General features: G+C 37.9%; 1 protein-coding gene and 1 pseudogene across 1 annotated transcript in view; both read left to right on the top strand.

Annotated features, from left to right (window-relative positions):
- The window catches only part of csmd1b (CUB and Sushi multiple domains 1b), a 437,934-nt gene that overhangs the window by 44,473 nt on the left and 374,539 nt on the right, over window positions 1–18,922 (top strand).
- LOC146525794 (uncharacterized) overlaps window positions 5,603–18,922 on the top strand; it is a 54,237-nt pseudogene continuing 40,917 nt past the window's right edge.

Here is an 18,922-nt window from a genome sequence, read left to right as displayed (position 1 = left end):
CATTTGCCACCAGATTTCAATTAACCTACCAACTGCAACGTCTTCACAGCTCTGTGGTTGTCAGCTAACAGAGAGCGAGATGGGGTGATAGACCAATAGTTTGGCAGGAAGGATTTCATGTAAGATAAAGGCAGTCAGAGCGGATATGAGCGGTCGAAAATCACGGACGGGCAAAAAAACATGAGGAGAGGCACACATATACTGCACGCACACGTATGCACTTCTAAGATTATCGACATGAGCTGGCTGAGTGAACACACCAAATACAGCAATACTGAGTCTGCAAACTTTCTCACTGTTCTCTCAGTTCTTCCCATCTTCCGCCTTCACACCTTCTCTCATTCTCTGCCTATTTTCACTCCTCGCTTTCTAAGCCTTCGCTTCAGTTATTTGAATAATGACTGCAAGTTGTCATTCATAAGTAGAACATGGAAGTTATGTGCTTGTGTGTGTACAGGAAATCAGTGTGTGGCTGTGAACCGAGAACAAATGTAAAACTATTTTACTTCTTTTAAACATGAAACTGTCGCCTCTTTCTCACTCTCTCCTATCTCTCTCTGCATCTCTCTTGCTGTGGTTTGTTGGACACCGTATCAGTGCAGTTCATTTGTCTAACCATTGCCCTGTGAATGCAATATTACGTTCTCCTTTTGCGTTTGTTTCATGCATCACTTTCTACACATGTAACCCGTATGTACCTCAATGCAATTTTGTTACAGTGTGTATTACAGCTGATTACATCTTAAGTTGTTAATCAAACAAATCAATACATAAACTATGTCCCCTAAAGGTTAAAGGCATTCGTTTTTGTTGATTATCATCGACCGTACCACCTTTACGGTGTTCCACATAAACAGCAACCACAGGTTAGCTTTTGTTTGTCTTCTGTGTAGTTTATCTCTCTATATATATCATTCTGTTTTTTGTCATTTGACTATAATGAAAATATACAAGATTAAGCTCTTACAATATTACAAAGACACACTTGACAATCACATTTGAACAACAATTGGTGACAATAATGAGGACTTCCAACCTTCAGCAGAATTAGACACAAGGAAGCCAGTCGTCTACCCTGAATGGTGTGTGTTTTGGCTCGAGAAGTAGAGCATAAGATGGCTGCAGAAAGGCACATTTGTTATAAATGTATTTGTTTAAAGCAAAACACGTGTTGTGTCATCAAAATTAATAGATGGAGCTGTTGATTACATAAAAAAACCCCACAAAAACCCCCTTCAATTTAAGCTAAAAATCTTAACTGCATAAAGTTATGAAAGGTTATTTATGAAACGTTCCCCGTGGAGTTGTCTTGTAAACAAACAAATCTTTAGTGTTACACATAAAAACACATTTTGTTTATCCTTTAGGCTTAGCTAACCAGTTAAATGAATTTCCTTCCTCATAAAATATTTGCAGAGGTAATGTTTCAGTATTTTACATTCAGTAGTGTTAATTCCATATTTAATGGCTTCATTTTAATTTGTGGTTTATTGCAATATATCTTAATGTGCTACCTCAAGTATGAGAGGGAGAAAGAAAATCACGCAGGGTATATGTACAACTCAGCAGGAAAGCTGTTAAAAATGATATTTATGTACTCATTTCAGTGCATGACTCTCAAGACATTTCTCAGTTCTTTGCAGAAAAATATGTATGGGAATTCATGAAACGTTCAAACATACATGGAAATGCATTATATAAGGTAATACACAGTTTGTACATTTCTAACACGCTTGATAGTCAACATCTGATATGGCCACATTTAATTAGCTTTAATCAGAACTCTCTTAGGCAAGCTTTCTTGTAATTTCTCAAAAAAGTCTCCAATAGTAATTCCAAAGCTCTTTTTTGGATATTGGTTGTCTTTTGGTCCATTGTCTGTCAGGATGCAGTTACAAAGTATGACCTCCTAAGTGTTTCACAGATTACCTAAATTTAAAGTTTGCATTTCAGTCCAGTTCTTGCGTAATTTTGGAATACATCAGCCTTTTCTCCCTGTTTCCTTTCCTTGAGAATGGCCTTGTGACAGCCAAGCGTCTACTGAGACCATTTCTGATGAGGCTTCAACGGACAGCAGGTGAATGAGCCGAAGTGCTGGACGTGTCTCTCTCTGTCTGTAGGACATGACTTTCAAACACTATTCATCTGCTGTAGTTAGTCATGCCGTCTCTACGTTTGTCCTCCACTTGTCGAATTTCCCCAAAAAACATTTTAAGGACACACTGCAGACTATGCCAAGTTTTCAGCTAATAGCACTTTGGGAATCATCTTGTTAGTGCAAAAATTTTATTTTATGTTTGTCAGACTGTGCTATTTTTGCCATTTTTACAGATTAAATTAAAGAAATAGGAACAAATGTTTTCGGAATAGACTGCTAGAAACAAATTGTCTAGGGTTATTTAGCCCTATATTATTATTAAAACATATTAAAACATTTATTAAAACATACTGAAGGACTCTGTGAGATTGTTGTCTGCACCCAGTGTCTCATAATGTCAAAGCTTTATTTTTTATGGGTCTCTGCTTTTTTTGTGTGTGTGTCGCAGATGGCTTTTTATTGAGGACAATGCTGAAGAACAATTCTTACAGTCATGGGAAATAGTTTAAACAACATCTGTTATTTATGGCATATTTTTTCATAACAACATGGATTCCAAATGGATTTGTACTTCACTAACTATGTAATATGTGCTCGTTGCAACCCAGTTTTGTCTGTTACAATGCAACTTAATGTGTATGCGCACTAGTGTTGATCACAGGCAGCTGCCAGCTGCCGTCTGCTATCTGTAATCAGTTTGATGGAACACACATTGTGTACCGAAGAAGTCACACACACACATCACTTAATCAGTCACATCACCTTGCCCGAGTACTTACGTCTGTCTGACCAGAAGTCACTTAACACTTAAAGTTAGCGTGTAGTCTGTCTCGAGAACTGGTGGGAAAAGGACAGGAAAAAGGAAATGATAAATGAACAGGTGAGGTAGCTGTGAAGGATTGTGAAAGGGGAAGATAAAAGTAGGAGAAATTCAAGAAAAGGATACAAGGACTTCTGCTTTTCAGTGTGGTCAAGGCCTTCTACATTCAAGATCCAATAAATAAATATCCGGTGAGCATTCAAATAGAAAGCAAATGAAATCCTATATCCACAAGGCCCCTGCAGGCTTGTGAAGGACACAGCCGACTACTCAGTGTTACCTGAATCCTTCTTTGTCTCTCGGTGCAAAGCTCGGTTTTACCATTTTACAGTCTCTCCAGAGAGCTGCGATTGAAACAGGTAACAGATTCATCCATCAACTTTTGATACTGTATGATTGCTATTCAGGTAAAAGGTAGTATCCATCCCAACAAGGACTAAAATTAGTTTTAGGAAATCAACAATGAAGACCCAAATAACTAAAAAACAACGTGACTGTATTATTTACCATATCTTAAAAAGAATTGGCTGTAATTACTTTACTTGTGGAACGAAATAGGGAGCATATATAAAATGACAATGGTCTATCCACACATGCGCGCGCGCGCGCGCACACACACACACACACACACACACATAGAGTTACACTACCAACACTACCAGTGTGTGGTCTTTTTATTTATAGTACAGAGAGCATAATGTGATGGTTGCTTTTGCTTATGTTAAAGGATATGGTAATTCCTAATAGTGTGGACCACCTAGTGCGCGTGACCGTGCATAACAAATAAAAGAAACAGGTACATTCTGCATTACAAGTGTGTCCAATTTAATTACAAGCTGGGTGGATAAAAAGAAGTTGCTGTCCTACTTATCATTCCCATGCTCTCATTTAGTACAATATCCTATCATTCACTTTTAAAAGCGATGAAATGTATAAATTTAGTTTGTGTGATATAGCTTTGTCAGTAAACAAGAAGCACTGTTTTCTCACCTCACAGAGGATACAATGATGTGCTCTAAAACTGTCACCTGTAATGAATCTAAGTGTGTCGTGATGAACAGCGTCGAGGGGCTTGAGCGTATGGGGCTGCTGGATCCATGTAAATCACATCAGAGAAGTCGAATACTAATAAACAATGTTGTCTGTACAGTCGGCAGTTCGCTGTTCAAAGCAAGATGCTATTTATTTCTGGAAAAGCACCATCATTTAAGTATCATCTTCCTGCTAATTTGCAGTTTCATCAATTAATAATTTCCAATATGCTGCGTGCTGCATGGATCATTTGCTTGTTTTAAGGAGCACATTTAACCACAAAGTAGCTTCTTTTATGCATCCATAGGTGGCTGTGTGTAAATGTGGTGTATGTTTATACATACACAAATTTCAGTTACATTCAGTTTTATTTAGATAGCACCAAATAAGAACAACAGTTACCTCAAGGCACTTTGACTTATTGTTCAGTATATTTATATTTTTTTCCCTGTAGAAAACAGAGTTAAGTAAGGGATTTAGATTCATGTCTTTATGTCTCGAGATCTTAAATAAAATAACCTAAATCATCTACCTTGACTGGTTTGGGTTAGACTTGATTAGAGAGGCAAAACAGGTGAAAACTGTGCATCTTTAAATCTTAAATAAAGTTAAGAGTTCACTAAATTCAAGCTTTGCTTTTGTGTGTGTTATTTTTTAATCAGTGTAATCACGTTGCCAAGCCAACTTTATTTATAAAGCACTTTAAAAACAGCCAGCACTGACCAAAGTACTGAACATAAAATAAGAAATAATATAACTACTAAAAATAAAAATACAACAACAGTAAAAAATATAGAACACCAACATCAAGACAAAATCAAAATAAGATATTAATAAAAACTGATTGTGAAATCACAGATTTCACTCCTAGAGAGTCAAAGTGAAAAGGAAAAAGTAACCAGCTAAGTTTAAAATCCAATTTTCCTTTGAAATTAAACAAATACAAATCAAGGTTTCCAGGACTGACTTCAATCAAAACACAAGACTGTTTGTATTTTCTTCTTACTGTGGATCTGTAATTGTTATCCACATTGTCTGTTTAAGTTGAGGAAAATGGCAGCATTGGTTATTTTTCTAAAAAATACATAGACACTACAGGTATGTACACTATAGTGTATAGTACCCATACAAATGATTAAATAAAGATTTGAGAACCTAATCCTAAAAGTGTTAAGTTTTTTTTATTTTATTTATTTTTTTATTGCTGGTTTAATGAATTCACATTTTCTTCGTAAAATTACTTTTGTTTTATTTTTGGGGGGCATGAGGATTTTTTTGCTCTCTACCTGCCTGAGCATGATGACAATTTGAGGATGTAAAAAGTATCCAAATATGTCCTTACCACACGAATAATAAAAATATAACTTTTTATTAAAACTAAAACATAATCTACTAAAGGTAGATAGTAGGTAGCTTCGCCTTTTTATGATCTTTGATACTTGAGACATATAATAGATATAGGTATAGACTATATTTTGTGTTTCAAAAGACTTACATTCTTATATTTAATACTTACAATAGAATATATGATCATTCTTCCATTCTTCTTATGTAACCTACTTAAGGTGAAATAAAAGAGGGACATGAAACACTGAAGGCTTAAATGTTCCTGTTCAGTGTGTTAATGAAACGTGTGGCTCGATGTCTTGAGAATGAGTGCAGATCCGAACCTGGATATGACCAAAATCCAGTTTTCTCCTGCAGCAAAACTGTTAACAGTAACCCGAGGAGGGAGATTGGAGAAAAAGAATGAAAGCGGTAGTGTGGAGAATGAGGGGGAGCAAGAGATAAGGACGAGAGCGGCAGAGCAAGCAGAGAAGTGGCTTGTCAACCTCAGAGGAGACCTGGAGGAGAAAAAAAGAGAGAGAGAAGAGAGAAAAGAATACAAAAGAAGAGGATTGGAGAACAGGCAGAGACTGGATGTGGTAAGAGACACAGACTTCAAGGATGAGGGCAGAGGGAATGCTGGGAGAATGATGCAGATGAATGTAGGACAGGGGTGAGAAGGATGAAAGCTTTTAGAGGAATAAAAAAAACCAGTCAAAATATCAACGTACAGGAAGAATAAAGGGGTGGAAAGGGTGTTCACACCAGGGTCAAAAGAGGAGGAAGGTGTTGGGAGGACAGGAAGGGAAAAGTGAGAGTGAAGAATCAATACAGAAAATGTGGTTACAGCACAAGAAATAAAGTGAATGGTAGTGATTATTTACTGATTTAAAGACATTGTGTTCACCAAAAAATACATTTTAAACTATCTACCCATCGATTTTCTTCAGTTTTAAACCAGCTGGTCCAACTACATCATGTATCTTCATGTTTGAGCCTTGGCAAGCTCAAACATTTTTGAACTTTATTCTAGTCGCTGTTTTCATTTAAGCTCGTGAAAATTTTCAAATCAATCTGCAAACACTTGAAGGATCTTTAAACGAAATAAGCAATCACACTGAAAAGCTTCTTTGTCAATCAATTCCATTTCGGTGTACTTTTTATATTATAGCAGCACGGTTGCACACAGAATCAGTTTTAAAAGCTTTTACGCAAGATGTCTTACGGCATTGCTCTGTCCAGAAGACAGAAACACGCGTTCATGTTATATCAAGCAGCAGCTGACTGAAGCCGGTCCACACTGCATGTCAGATGGTCTGCTAGTTTGAAATCCACTCACCCTACATATTTATAATCCTGGATGGGAGTGCCAAGTCACTCAGGCAAAGTCAGTTTTATATATATTTCATGTCATTTTATAAACATCAACTTTACCACAATCTGTGCAGCATATTCCTTACCTGAGTGGAGGTTCCACAAAAAGGAGAAAAACTTGCTGTTTATGATTATTACTCATCTATTTGTGGTATTTTCAGATTAATCGGGTTGTCAGAAAATGCATGCTATTATCCCTCTTTTTAAGTTACATTGTATCTCGGTCTTTCTCCTCCTCCTCCACATGACAACTGGCTTTTCAGTCTGCCTTTCAGTGTTCTGCCGTGCAGAATGGCCTTCACACATTTGATTTGTGATGTGCTCAGACACCATGTATTAAGAACTAGTTTTGAGAGACTGTAAACCAGCTTTGATTTTTCAGAGGCCACAGTATCCTTAACTGCACCAACAGGGAGGGTATAAAAAGAACTGACCCCAGCTGCTTCGCTATAGAACCATAACATTACTCTGACAGATAAAACAAATCGTTGCTTTGTATTCTGTGATGGATTATCCATCTCAAGCAAGTCTGAAGTTTCTGCAAGTTCTTTTTTTTTTTTTAATATGTGCAAATGCAGAAATGAGTGTACTCCTGAGCCATAAGAATTAAGTGTGAAGTAATTATATATATATTTTATCAGCTTACACTAATTTCTTCTTCTTCTTATGATTCATTTTCTGAACATTGTTGGCAAGTTTTAAATGATAAACCTAACGTAACAAAAGTGGATTCACCTGTGATCACTGGCACCCCCGAAAGACTGATTATTTAAACAAAACCTGTTGTTTCAATTGCACAATGCAGAAGGATGCTGAAAGTTCAGTAACTTACGATAAATCATTCTAAATGTGACTGCAGCAGTTATCAAGAGGTAGACCAGGACACAGTCAATAATCAGAGCCACAGTCTCTCAAAAATGCTTTAGACTTGACATTTTTAAGGATGTTGCATAACATCAACTTCAATGCACTGTATCTAAGAAAAAAAAAATCTTTGCTTGCTCTTTGGCATAAAACTGCAAGATTAAACTTGCCATCTGCCTGGTGAATAGTGGGAGCTCATTCTTTGGTCAGATGAGACCAATATATTTGTGTGAACCTGGCCAGGACCACTACAGTGAGTAGTAGGAGTGTGATGATGTAGGACTGCATGAGTGATGATGAGATGACTCTCAATCTACAGAGCCTTGATAGAATTGGCATGTTCCAGCATGATAAAAATCCAAAGCACACTACCAAAAATTCAGAGTTTCTAAAGAAGAAATGACTGAAATCTAAGCCCTGACTCAAACACCTTTGGGATATTTTAAAGAGAGCGGTAGATCAATAAAACTCCTCCAACAAAGTGAAGCTAAAAAAATCCGTCTGACAAATGGCAGATTCATGCAACACTGTACTTCACTATTTCGAGAAGGACAAAGTATTAAACCACAGTGGGATTTCACATGGGTCTGCTCACTTTTGTTGTCTGATCCATGGATGTCACAGTAAAATCTATGGAAAACTATGGAAAATAGGCATGTGTCATAAAGCAAACACATAAACAGCACGGCAACAGACTTCATCATATGTACGTACACACACACTGGCCACTTCGTTTAGATACACGTGTTCAACTGCTCATTAATGCAAATATCTTATCAGTCAATCAAATCACATGGCAGCGACGCAGTGCATTTAAGCATGTAGACATGGTCAGCACGGCCTACTGAAGATCAAACTGAGCATTAGAATGGGGAATTTAATTGACTTTGAATTAATTGACTTGTGGTTTGGTTGTTGTTGCCAGATGGGTCAGAAAAATAGAGAATATCCAGTGAGCTGTCTTGGTGAACGGGCCTTGACCTTGCCAGAGGTCATAGGAGAATGGTCAGAATGGTCATTATAACCATGATATGCAGAACAGCATCTCTGAACACACAAAATATAGAACCTTGTAGCAGAAGACCACAACCAGGTGCCTCTGCCATGACCTTTTCAATTTTTCTAATTGTATTCTGCTCTGAAATCTTTCTTAGATTAATTTATAACTATCATAATTAGTAATATATGTATCTATCTTTGTATCTATATAGATTTCTTTGTATCTATCTTTCTATACAAAGAAAATTCTATTCAACCTGAAGTTTTTAACCAGTTTTTTCTTGAAACTTAAGAGATTGCCACCCTTTTAAAGAGTGCTACACCCCTGTTGCATTGCTGGCTGTTAAGATAGTCTGCCCAGATAGAAGATACGTCGGTGGTGTGAATGTGTGTCTCATCTTGCTGAGTGAGTGCATGTACAAGTGTGAGAGAAAGGATGGTTGGAGGGAGTGGTGCAGATAATAAGCATCTCTATCTGGAGGTGAGAGACGTGGAGGTGCAGAGGGAAGTGAAAGAGGATAGATGGATGGACTGGAGCTGCAGGATGAGTGTAGATAATGGCTAGACATAATTTCCGGCTGAAAAAGGAGGGAACGGGAACAGAGAGGAGTTAAAACGAAGGGAGAGACAAAGGTAAAGCCAAGGGAAGCATGCATGGAAAGATGGATGAAAATAAAGGATGGCAGGACATGGGTAAAGGGATGTGCGCAGATAATGGGCTCAGATCTCATGTCTGGAAGGAGGAGAGACAGATGGGAAGGTATGAATCGCATGCATGGAGGAGTGAAGCAATGAGTATGGATAATAAGCTTCATCTATGTCTGAAAGGGAGGTGAGGTTACAGAGATAAGCAAGAGGGACGGCACCATACTTGTGTGTCAGGAAGCTTGTACACACACTGATAGTGATGGTGTGTTTGTTTAGTGACAGTGGATGGGCTTCTGTCAGTTGTGGATCTTGTAGTGCCCTTTTGAATTTTGCACTCTTTATACCGTACGGACTCCAGAGTGTACTGTGCTGCTGTGAGCTGAATATATCTCCATCAGTGTCACTGAGGCAGATTCCTGCACATGTCTTGTCCATGACAGATAAACTGATTCTGGTAAGTGTACTGTATGTAGTGTAGGTAATGGGCTTGATCTAATGTCTGCAGGAGAGGGGAGGAGAACAGAAGAGAGGAAAGAGAATGGAGACAGGAAGAAATGAATGTGCTGATAGGAAAGACTGAAGGGACGAGTTTAAAATATGGTTAGATGTGATGTCTGGAGACGGAAGGGAGGAGAGTGCTGCAAAGAGACAGGAGTGGATAGAGAAATGGAAGAGCTGAGCATAAATGATGAGATAGGTCTAATGTGTGGAGGAGTGGTGAGAGGACATGGTGGAGGCAAAGGAGCAGAATGGATGGATGGTGGGACAGGGTACAAGGATGAATTTGGTGGCGAAGAGAGAGTGAGAAGAAGAGATGGATAGATGGACAGTGGAGGGATGAGTGTAGATAATGGCTAAACCTAATGTCTAGAGGGCAGGCATCCATCTGACTGACCGAATTATAGTCCAGCTCACTTTCTACAGACTAATTACTGGAACAGAGGATTCTCTCCTATTCTTTCTCCCTCCGAGTCTTTTTCTCTTCTCTTGGTTTCAGTACCCGGGGTGATTTTTGAGGGCTTATGAGAGGGGAGGATACCAGTGCTGATAACACACCTCTCTGTGCCCTATTTTACCCTTGTTAGCCACCTGTTTCAAGTGATATCGGCCCATTAAATGGACGAGATCACTTGGTATAACTCCCATGGATATTGCAAGGCATATTCCTCCACCAGCTCACCTCATTTAATGGTGTTTGTGCTCCACTGGTGAACAGAAACCATGTGCAAAGTGTTTCCACTCTAAAACAGCAGCAAAGTTCTGCATAATTAGACAAGAAGGTTGGTGGAGGCTTAAAACAGTGACCTTTCTTTAGGGACATATTCATATCCTTGGTAGCTTTTATATGCACAGATCCTAGATGTCTCCTATACAATCTAGATTACTTTCTTTTTCTAAATTAAAGATCAGAATTCATGATAATTCCGGTCTATGAGTAGGCACAGGGGGCACCTACTAGTGATTACAGCTGATTATGGCAATTCAGTAGGCTGATAATATTCAAAGTATGCATTAGCACAGATCCTAACATACCCTGTCTCATCTACCAGATGGCTTTCTAGCTTTCTAAAGAATATTCAGTTTGTTACCTGCAAACAACCTCTCTTATTTGGCCTGTTTCACTCCTGCCTGCTCCCTTGACAACAATCTGTTTTCAAGCTCAATCTAAAGCAGAGGAAAAGCAATCTCCCTGACTTCTACTCTGATTGTTGGTGCCCTGGTTAACTCTTACACCTTGTATAAAAGTATATTTTTCAGGGACTGAATAAGTAAGGTGACAACAAGCTACTTACACTTTTCATGATCCTGTTGTACGCACTTAAAGTAAACTTTGATCAATTTTGGAAGCTTGCAGGTAAGCAGTGCCTGTAGACAACAATAAAACTGCCACCCATTTCTTTTGTTAGCTCTTGTGTTTAATAAACATAAGTACTAAAAAAAAGGAAATGCTAGCATAAAGTCTTTTTATAGCCTGTAGTGCCACCAGAGCACCTTGAGTGAGCCTTGGCATAAATCCTACAAGTGTCTGAAGTTTATGGGGGACACAGATACAGTACAACTCTTTACAAGAAGTTCCATCATTCAGTGTTTTCACTGTGGAGAAATGGTGTCTTTGGCGAAACTGAATGTCCCACGCTGTTTTGTTAGATTGAGATTTAAGCCCTGGGATAGCTTTGGGATTTGCTTTGCATCATTTTAAGGCTTATCAGACTTATTTCGTTTTGTTCCCTTTAGATTGAGCTATCATCTACCTGGAAGACTGAACATATTCACTCATTCAATGACATTTAGTGTGCCATCAAAGATATCCACTGTAGTTTAACCGTGTCATGGAAACACATCACACATGGGAGACTCGCTGCAGCACTCTGCTCTGCTTGTTGAGCACAATGTGAGTGATGACACATCTGACCGTATAATTTCCTTTGCACAGCAGACCACTACTGCAGTGTTGTTCCGCATCACTTATATTTAAGAACCTTGTAACAACAATTAGGTGATTATGCTCTTCATGTAGATTACTATATGGAACTACCTGCATATGCTACAGTCATTTGCATTTCACTCATCTAGATATGATTGGTGACCGCTTTCACTCAAAAATACAATAATGATACAGTGCATCTTTGATGTGCTTTAGCAGCATCTGCATCTTTCCATCATTTCCCAAATTGCCAATAATTTTCAGAAATTAACTGCTTTTGTCAGTCTTGAAAGCTGATGAATTTTTTATTTTGCAGCATTTCAGCAGCATTAATGCTTGGCAAAGATTACAACAACTGGTTTCCAGCCATTAAACTGGTGACAGAATGGTAAATGATGAGTGGTGCATGGATTTCCAACTTCTTGTTGTTCTATCTTTGTATCAACAAATTCACAGCTGTCTGGTGACCTGCATCAGATGAGTTTGTTTTTTTTATTTTCAGACTCAGGGCTTCTCTTGTTCTGTTTCAAAGTCACACTGAAGACTTTGTAATGAGCTGGAGCAAGTTCATAGACTAAAATAATAATCAAAGACAAAGCCACTTTATCAATTCACAGATCAATTTCATCTAATCATTTTGCCACTCAATCATGCTCCCTTGAGTTTTTCAACACAACCACTCTGTCTTTTTTTGCCCCTTGATGGTTTAAAGTTACTAAACAACAAGACAAATGATTTAATTTGAAGGACTAGAGGACACTGTGCAGTGAGGCCTGTACCTGTTTGTGTGTGTGCTCTTTACAGGATACTTTAGAGAGGTCATTGAGGGAAAAGGGATCTGTGTATCCATTGTGTGGTTTAAGTTTCTTTGGATATATCTATATGCAGGCAGTGCACAGATTAAAAAGTAATATTACTTTTGTTTGCACTAAATATTAATATCTTCCTCAGAAATCAATAAATTACAACCAAAAAACGGTGCAAGGGGTTAAAATGGCATATGAGCATACCTGTATATACAATATGTTTTTATATATAAGAAATAAAGCAGAAACAAGAGGATTACCTCTGAGACACAGTAAAGCACTATGGTCTTAGGACTTTCAAAGAATTTAAATTAACATCTAATTTACCTGCATTATCTTTTTATGTCATCACAATTGCACTGTGTTCAAAAAGTGAATCTGCCCTTGGATGTCAATAACATGTTCACATGTTCATTGTGTCTTTGCATTGCTAGAAGTGTTCTGAACTCTCGTAGGATGACAGAACTCCACTTTTCAAAAAACAATCTCCCGACTGGGTGTTTGAATGCTGATGGTAAAAAGAGCTGAAAAATTCAGTCCAAAAACAGAAAATAGTAATAAGAAACTACGATAGATGTTCACTGAGGTTTAGATTTGGTGACTGTGAAGGTCATGGCATATGAGTCACATCATTTTCATCTTCATCTTACCATTCTGTCACAACTCCATAGCAGTCCTCCGAAAAGAGACCACTCCCAAAACGCTTTATTGTAGGATGAGGGTGATTCATTTGCAGTGACCCTCATCTCTGAGTGGGCATGTGGACCCAAACCATGTCACCAAAGTGCTGCCTACACCATACCAGACATAATAGATCCACTAATTGTAGAAGTCAAGTATTTGTGTTTTGATTTTAACTTGTAATTTATGTGTTCACATATTTTTTTGTGTGGTTTTTTTTGGGTGAGTGACAACGTCTGAGGAAGCTGAAGAATGATTTGCTCTTGAAACTGTTATAAAGTGCAACCTGAAGAGACCCAAAGAACAGAAAGGCTTCAAAACTTATTAAATAGTTTCTTATACAGGGAAAATTGAACAAATTTGTTGTGTAGACCCCATCGTGACATCGTTATTGTTAAAGAGGTAGTTACAAAATGGGCTGTCCAGAAATGTCTCACAATGAAATAAACACAGAAATACTGGTAGAGCAAGAGCGAAGAATAAGTCTGAAGATCTCGATCGATGTCATGTGAAGTAGGACTTGCTGATGAGCTCAGTAGAAGGACCCATGGATATTGGTCCTGATGAAAACTGGAGGTGAATAGCGTGGAGGAGGGTTGCATCGATCTGGCACAGCAGTGACAACTGACAGCAGCAGAGCGCAGGGTAGTTTTTGAAGACGGCAGCAGAACAATGATTTTCTCACAGAGGCTTTGGCTAAATCTGATTGTTTTAACCAAGAAAAGAAGTCAGCAGAGGTGACGAGTTGGGAGCGGGAAGAAAGCAAGAGAGGCAGAAAGAGGATGTAAATTGGTAGTATATGTTTTAGTGATTGAAGTTTTTCTAAGCTTTATATCAAACACTGGTGTTCATAATCTTTAAAAATGGAGATTGCATTTACCTAAGGATAAAGAGAGCGCTGCTATTTAGACAGCAGCTGTTTTAATTAAATCCTATATTGAAATTAATTTATGCAAATATGTAAAGGTAGATATGTACCGCACATGCACAGAAATCGCAGTGTGCCGAAAGGGATATGATGGACTTTTTGGCTTGATGAATTGCATTTTTAAAATCTCGTTTTTACCTAATGTTCTTCCTAACTATCAGTTCAGTATCCTCATAGATAGATAGATATAGATGTGTACATCCGGATGAGCTGCTAAGCGTTGCTTACGGTGATAGTGGTGAGAGGACAGATTCGCTGAAGCCAGAAATGACAGTGACACAATATTGTTTTATTCTGTTAGTCTGGCTGTAAAAAAAAAAGGACATTTAATAGTACTGAAAATGCTGCTGTTCATTCCCTGGTGCTTAAAATGCGGATAACATTCGATCTAAGAGAACATGCATTCAGTTCACTTCAGCTAAACTTACTGAGGTTATGTTCATATTATATGATAGGTGGATAATGCACAGGCCTGCCTGTGTCCTCGAGAGTGTGTGTGTCACAATGCTCATTGTGTACATCTGAGATCTGCCACTTAAGGTTGTTTTATGTTTCAGTTCAGCATCATTTTACTGAAATCAAGGTGTACCACTTCTTTGCTCTGTCTGTGTCTGTGGGCGTGTGTGTATACGTGCGTGTGTGAGATAATTAAATTTTGCTCTATGTTTCTACCTGTGGCTGTGTGCATGTGTGGTAATTAAATCTCTTTCTCAGTATATCTGAAGGAAAGGTGATATGAGGCTTAATGACAGAGTGATTTACTGTGACATAATGACACTCATATTAATGCATACAAGTAAGTCTAATGTGTGTGTATGTGTGTGCATTGAAGGTGAGAAAAGATTGGGTTCTAACTTAATACTCAGTATGTGCCGCCTACTGTAGTGTGCCCTGATTATTTATGATTCTTGGAGCTCTATTTTTTGTTTTTTAAGTTAATTTTTTTAATTGTAAGAATAGTCATGTGTATTCCAAACATGTGTCTTCTTCAGTCTGAAGAAGTTATCTGTTATTAAAACCCGCCCTCATATTTGTTTATGTGTTTACTCACTCACAGTTACTTATTTTTCTTTTTCTTTGCTGTGAGTTAGTTAAGTTTAACCATATTCATTTGGTAGGCACCGCCAATGTTTTTTTTTTTCTGCATGGCTTGTCAGTAATATTTTGTGTTTTACACCATTATATCATTATTTTCTATCACAAGACAAATACAGTATATTGTAACATATAATATTTGATCCTACCCCTATAATATGAAAGGGAGAATCTGATTCTTCTTCACAGTGTGAGATAAAATGTTTCAATTAATTAGTCTGACACAGGTTTTGGATTAGTACTTGGCACTGGTACGCAAAGACACGTTACTTGTATCTATACTGGGACTCAAAATGGTCCACTGCATTTTTGTCGTGCTGTATAAAAACAGACATTTGCTCACTCCTTTGAAGTCTGCTGTCAGTAAATGGTCTGCCATGATGAGCATACAGCCGACATGACAAGTCAGAGGGGACGCGGGCCAGCCTGCTCACTTTAAGCAGTTTTCATGGACGATCACCCTTCATTCAGGGATGAAGTGGAAAATAGTCTGAAGAGTACTCATAAGTCTTTGTGACATAAATCCATGGCCTGTTCTGGTTTTGACCCATGGGTTTTTGAAGCCTGAGCTTCAAGATCTTTTATCTTTGAACTTGACCATATTTTCTTTAGAAAAAAAAGATTCAATGTTTCCCCAAATATAATTGTATCTTTAAAATCAGGAAGGTGTCTAACGCAATTTTGAAATCTACCTTCTACGAAGTATTACATCAAATCAGGAGGATCAAAAACCAATCAAAGGGTCACAGCATGAAATGTTTTGTGAGAACCATTATTGTGCTTTTGCACAATAAGTTTTGTGTTTTCTCTGATCCATGAATAAAGTCCAAGCTGTACTACAATGCAGGTAGTAATTGCCACTCATTGTAACAACAGTGAGAGTTGACGCACCATCATCTATTGCTTCTCGGATAAAATCTGTTATTGCAGATAGCATGATAACTACAGGAGCTGGTGCGCCACGCTGTTTTACCAACCACTTCAGAGGCTTATTAAAGCAGATGATTTTTGTTGCTATGGGACGATATAGCTGTCGCTGTCGCTTTGGTTGTGGCAGTAGCCAGCTCATAGATTCAGCCACAAATGCAACTGATGTGTGAACAATAACTATATTCACATCCACAACTTCAACCCAGCACAGCCAGGAAGATCAGCTGCAGCTGTGCACAAAGCCAGTGGCTATGTACTGTCAGAACTTGGCCTTTTGAAAGAAGGAATGAGCAATAAATGCATCATGTACAGTGTCACATCATCTCTTCTTTCTGTAGTAACTGTAGAATGTTTTGCTAAACTGGCAGTGTATTATAACACACTAACTGCTCAATAAGGATCAAGGATGAGCAAACTATATTGTGAGGGAACTCAAAAGCAGTCCAGACACAAAAAGCTTCCCATTGTTCTAATTAGTGTCTATCCAATGACAGAAGTCCATGAAACTCTAAATTTGCAAGCCACCACATATTACCAGTGAGTAGATAGTATTACATTTTTCATGAGAACATGTAATTTGGTATTAGTTTTTGTTTTAGTTTTTTTCTTTTATAATTAAAGTTTTTATGATTTAATAATAATAATAATAATAATAATAATAATAATAATAATAATAATAATAATAATAATAATAATAATGATAATAAAATTGCACAATACATTTGCATGCTGTGTGGTCATATGTTTATAGGAGGTATTTTCCCTCTTTATTGTGATCAGTATTGCGGTCATTACACATATTACACAAAACACAACTTAATTACTCCCAGGAGAAAATAATCTGTTACTCCTTACATTACTTTTGTGTTTCTTCGTAAAATGACCTGATTGTCTCATAATTCCCATTTAACAATATGAATCGATAGACTACAGTCCCACACACCAAAACAAATCCTCATCCTAACAAGGGTGTGCATATGATCTTTTTCTTGGTATTTAGATATGAACACAAAGCTGACAACTTAAAGCAAAGATGAAAACCAGCACAAAGAGACTTCGAAGCAATCGCCACAGTGATTCCATAATAGAACAGCTAGAAATGGTTTGCAGTCATGCTAACGCTCATCCGTTTGTTAACTGTTGAAGTTTAGGGTCTGGCTGCTGGACTGTGGTCAGCAATCACTAAGCTTTAACATCCCTCTGGGTTCTTGGCTAGTTTAGCGTTAGCATGCTATCTGTGCAGGTGCTTGCAAAGAGCCGAAGTTGTGTTAGAAGCATGATGCAGTTATTTCAGTCATGGACGCAGTTTCCAGTTCCCCATCGCGCTCTTGTCCAATACAAATAAAAGTAATCTCCAAATCCGCGCTGTAGACTCTACAACTATTTTTCTCTGGTTCAAAAACTCTGCTATTTGTAACGTGTATGCGAGAGCGAGCTCCTGCTACTTACTGACATCAGCTGTTAACTTGCTTAAATCTATGTACAGAGTTTAGTTAAGAACTAAATATTACATTTTGTTTTTTCTGTTCTGAAAATAGAAATCAGAATATAAAGGCAGAGGAAAGAAGTCTCCTTATAAAAGCTTCATGTACATGCTGTGCTGGCTGCTGCTTTAAACAAAATTCTGGCACTAACTGGAAGAACAGTATAAGCTATCCTCACCACCAGTTTATGTTTGTTGCTGTAAATGGCATTAACAATGTTGACTTGGAGAAGAAATCACGACAGCTTTTGGATGAATGGAGACAAAATCTGGGAAAATCTGTTTGAATGGATATGCTCCTTTTAAAAATTGCAGGGCTGTTTTTTTCCAGAGAAAATCTTTGAAACTAGAAGAGATTAGCATGGATCATACTCTTACCAAAACAGCGTTTACATAGCAGATTAGTCCAACAGCGTGTCTGAACAAGCCAATATGTCTTATTATCTACTTTGTCATCATTTTGGAAAAAACAGTATTTATACATTTCAGATTGGTTTTGACAGCCTAGAAAAATCCACATAAGACGCTTCCTTATATTCAGTGACACAACACAAGCATTGGAGTTATAATGATTTATCACCTTTTGTAGTCGGAATAATTTGATTTAAACTGCTGTATTCCTTAATTCTTAAAACCCAACCTAGCTCTACAGTAACTTTTTTCCTTTCATTGACTGCACCATGGAAAAACTTTATTTTAATTTCTAATAAGGTTTCAATTCTCATCACTTCAAAGTTTGTCAGATTAAAACAAAGCACGAACACACCCTTTCTTATGTGAGTGCATGCATGTCTGTCAAGCAGAACTCAAGAAGAAGAAAAGAATATGGACTAAAAGGAAACTTTTCACTGTCATATTTTTAGCTGTGTGCTGGCTGTGTTAGCACAGCCTGGTAGCCTTAGCATTGCAGTAAAGGCATAGTCTTTCAGGATGCCTATCTCCTTTATTATTGTAGCCCTGAGCAATGGCACACACGCGCACACACACACACACAAGTAAATCCTGCAACCTTGTACCTACCTAACTAAAGGTACCCACCTGCCCACCTACTCACACACAGACACACATATACAGGTGAGTTATCATTGCTTTGCCCTCAAGAGCACTATCAGTCAAAATGTAATTCAGTCACAAGTTGATATACTATTGTGTGTGTTTGTGCATGTGTTTGTGTGTATACTGTACACTTGTGAGTTGATCACAACCGTATGTGTGTGTGTGTGTATAGGTGTGTGTGTGTGTGTGTGTGATAATGGCAGGCCAAAGGGGGCAAAGAGAAATAGAGAGAATCCAAACTCAAAGGTATTCTTTAGCTTTTATTATCACGATATTGCCCAGGGCATAGGAAGAGAGAGAAACAGAGAGAGATGGAGAAATATTGCTGGTGAACGGCAGAGGAAGAAGGGAAAGAAA

The sequence above is a fragment of the Neolamprologus multifasciatus genome, chromosome 1 (assembly GCF_963576455.1).
Source record: "Neolamprologus multifasciatus chromosome 1, fNeoMul1.2, whole genome shotgun sequence".
Taxonomy (NCBI): domain Eukaryota; kingdom Metazoa; phylum Chordata; class Actinopteri; order Cichliformes; family Cichlidae; genus Neolamprologus; species Neolamprologus multifasciatus.
This window is presented reverse-complemented; position numbering and strand designations above follow the sequence as displayed.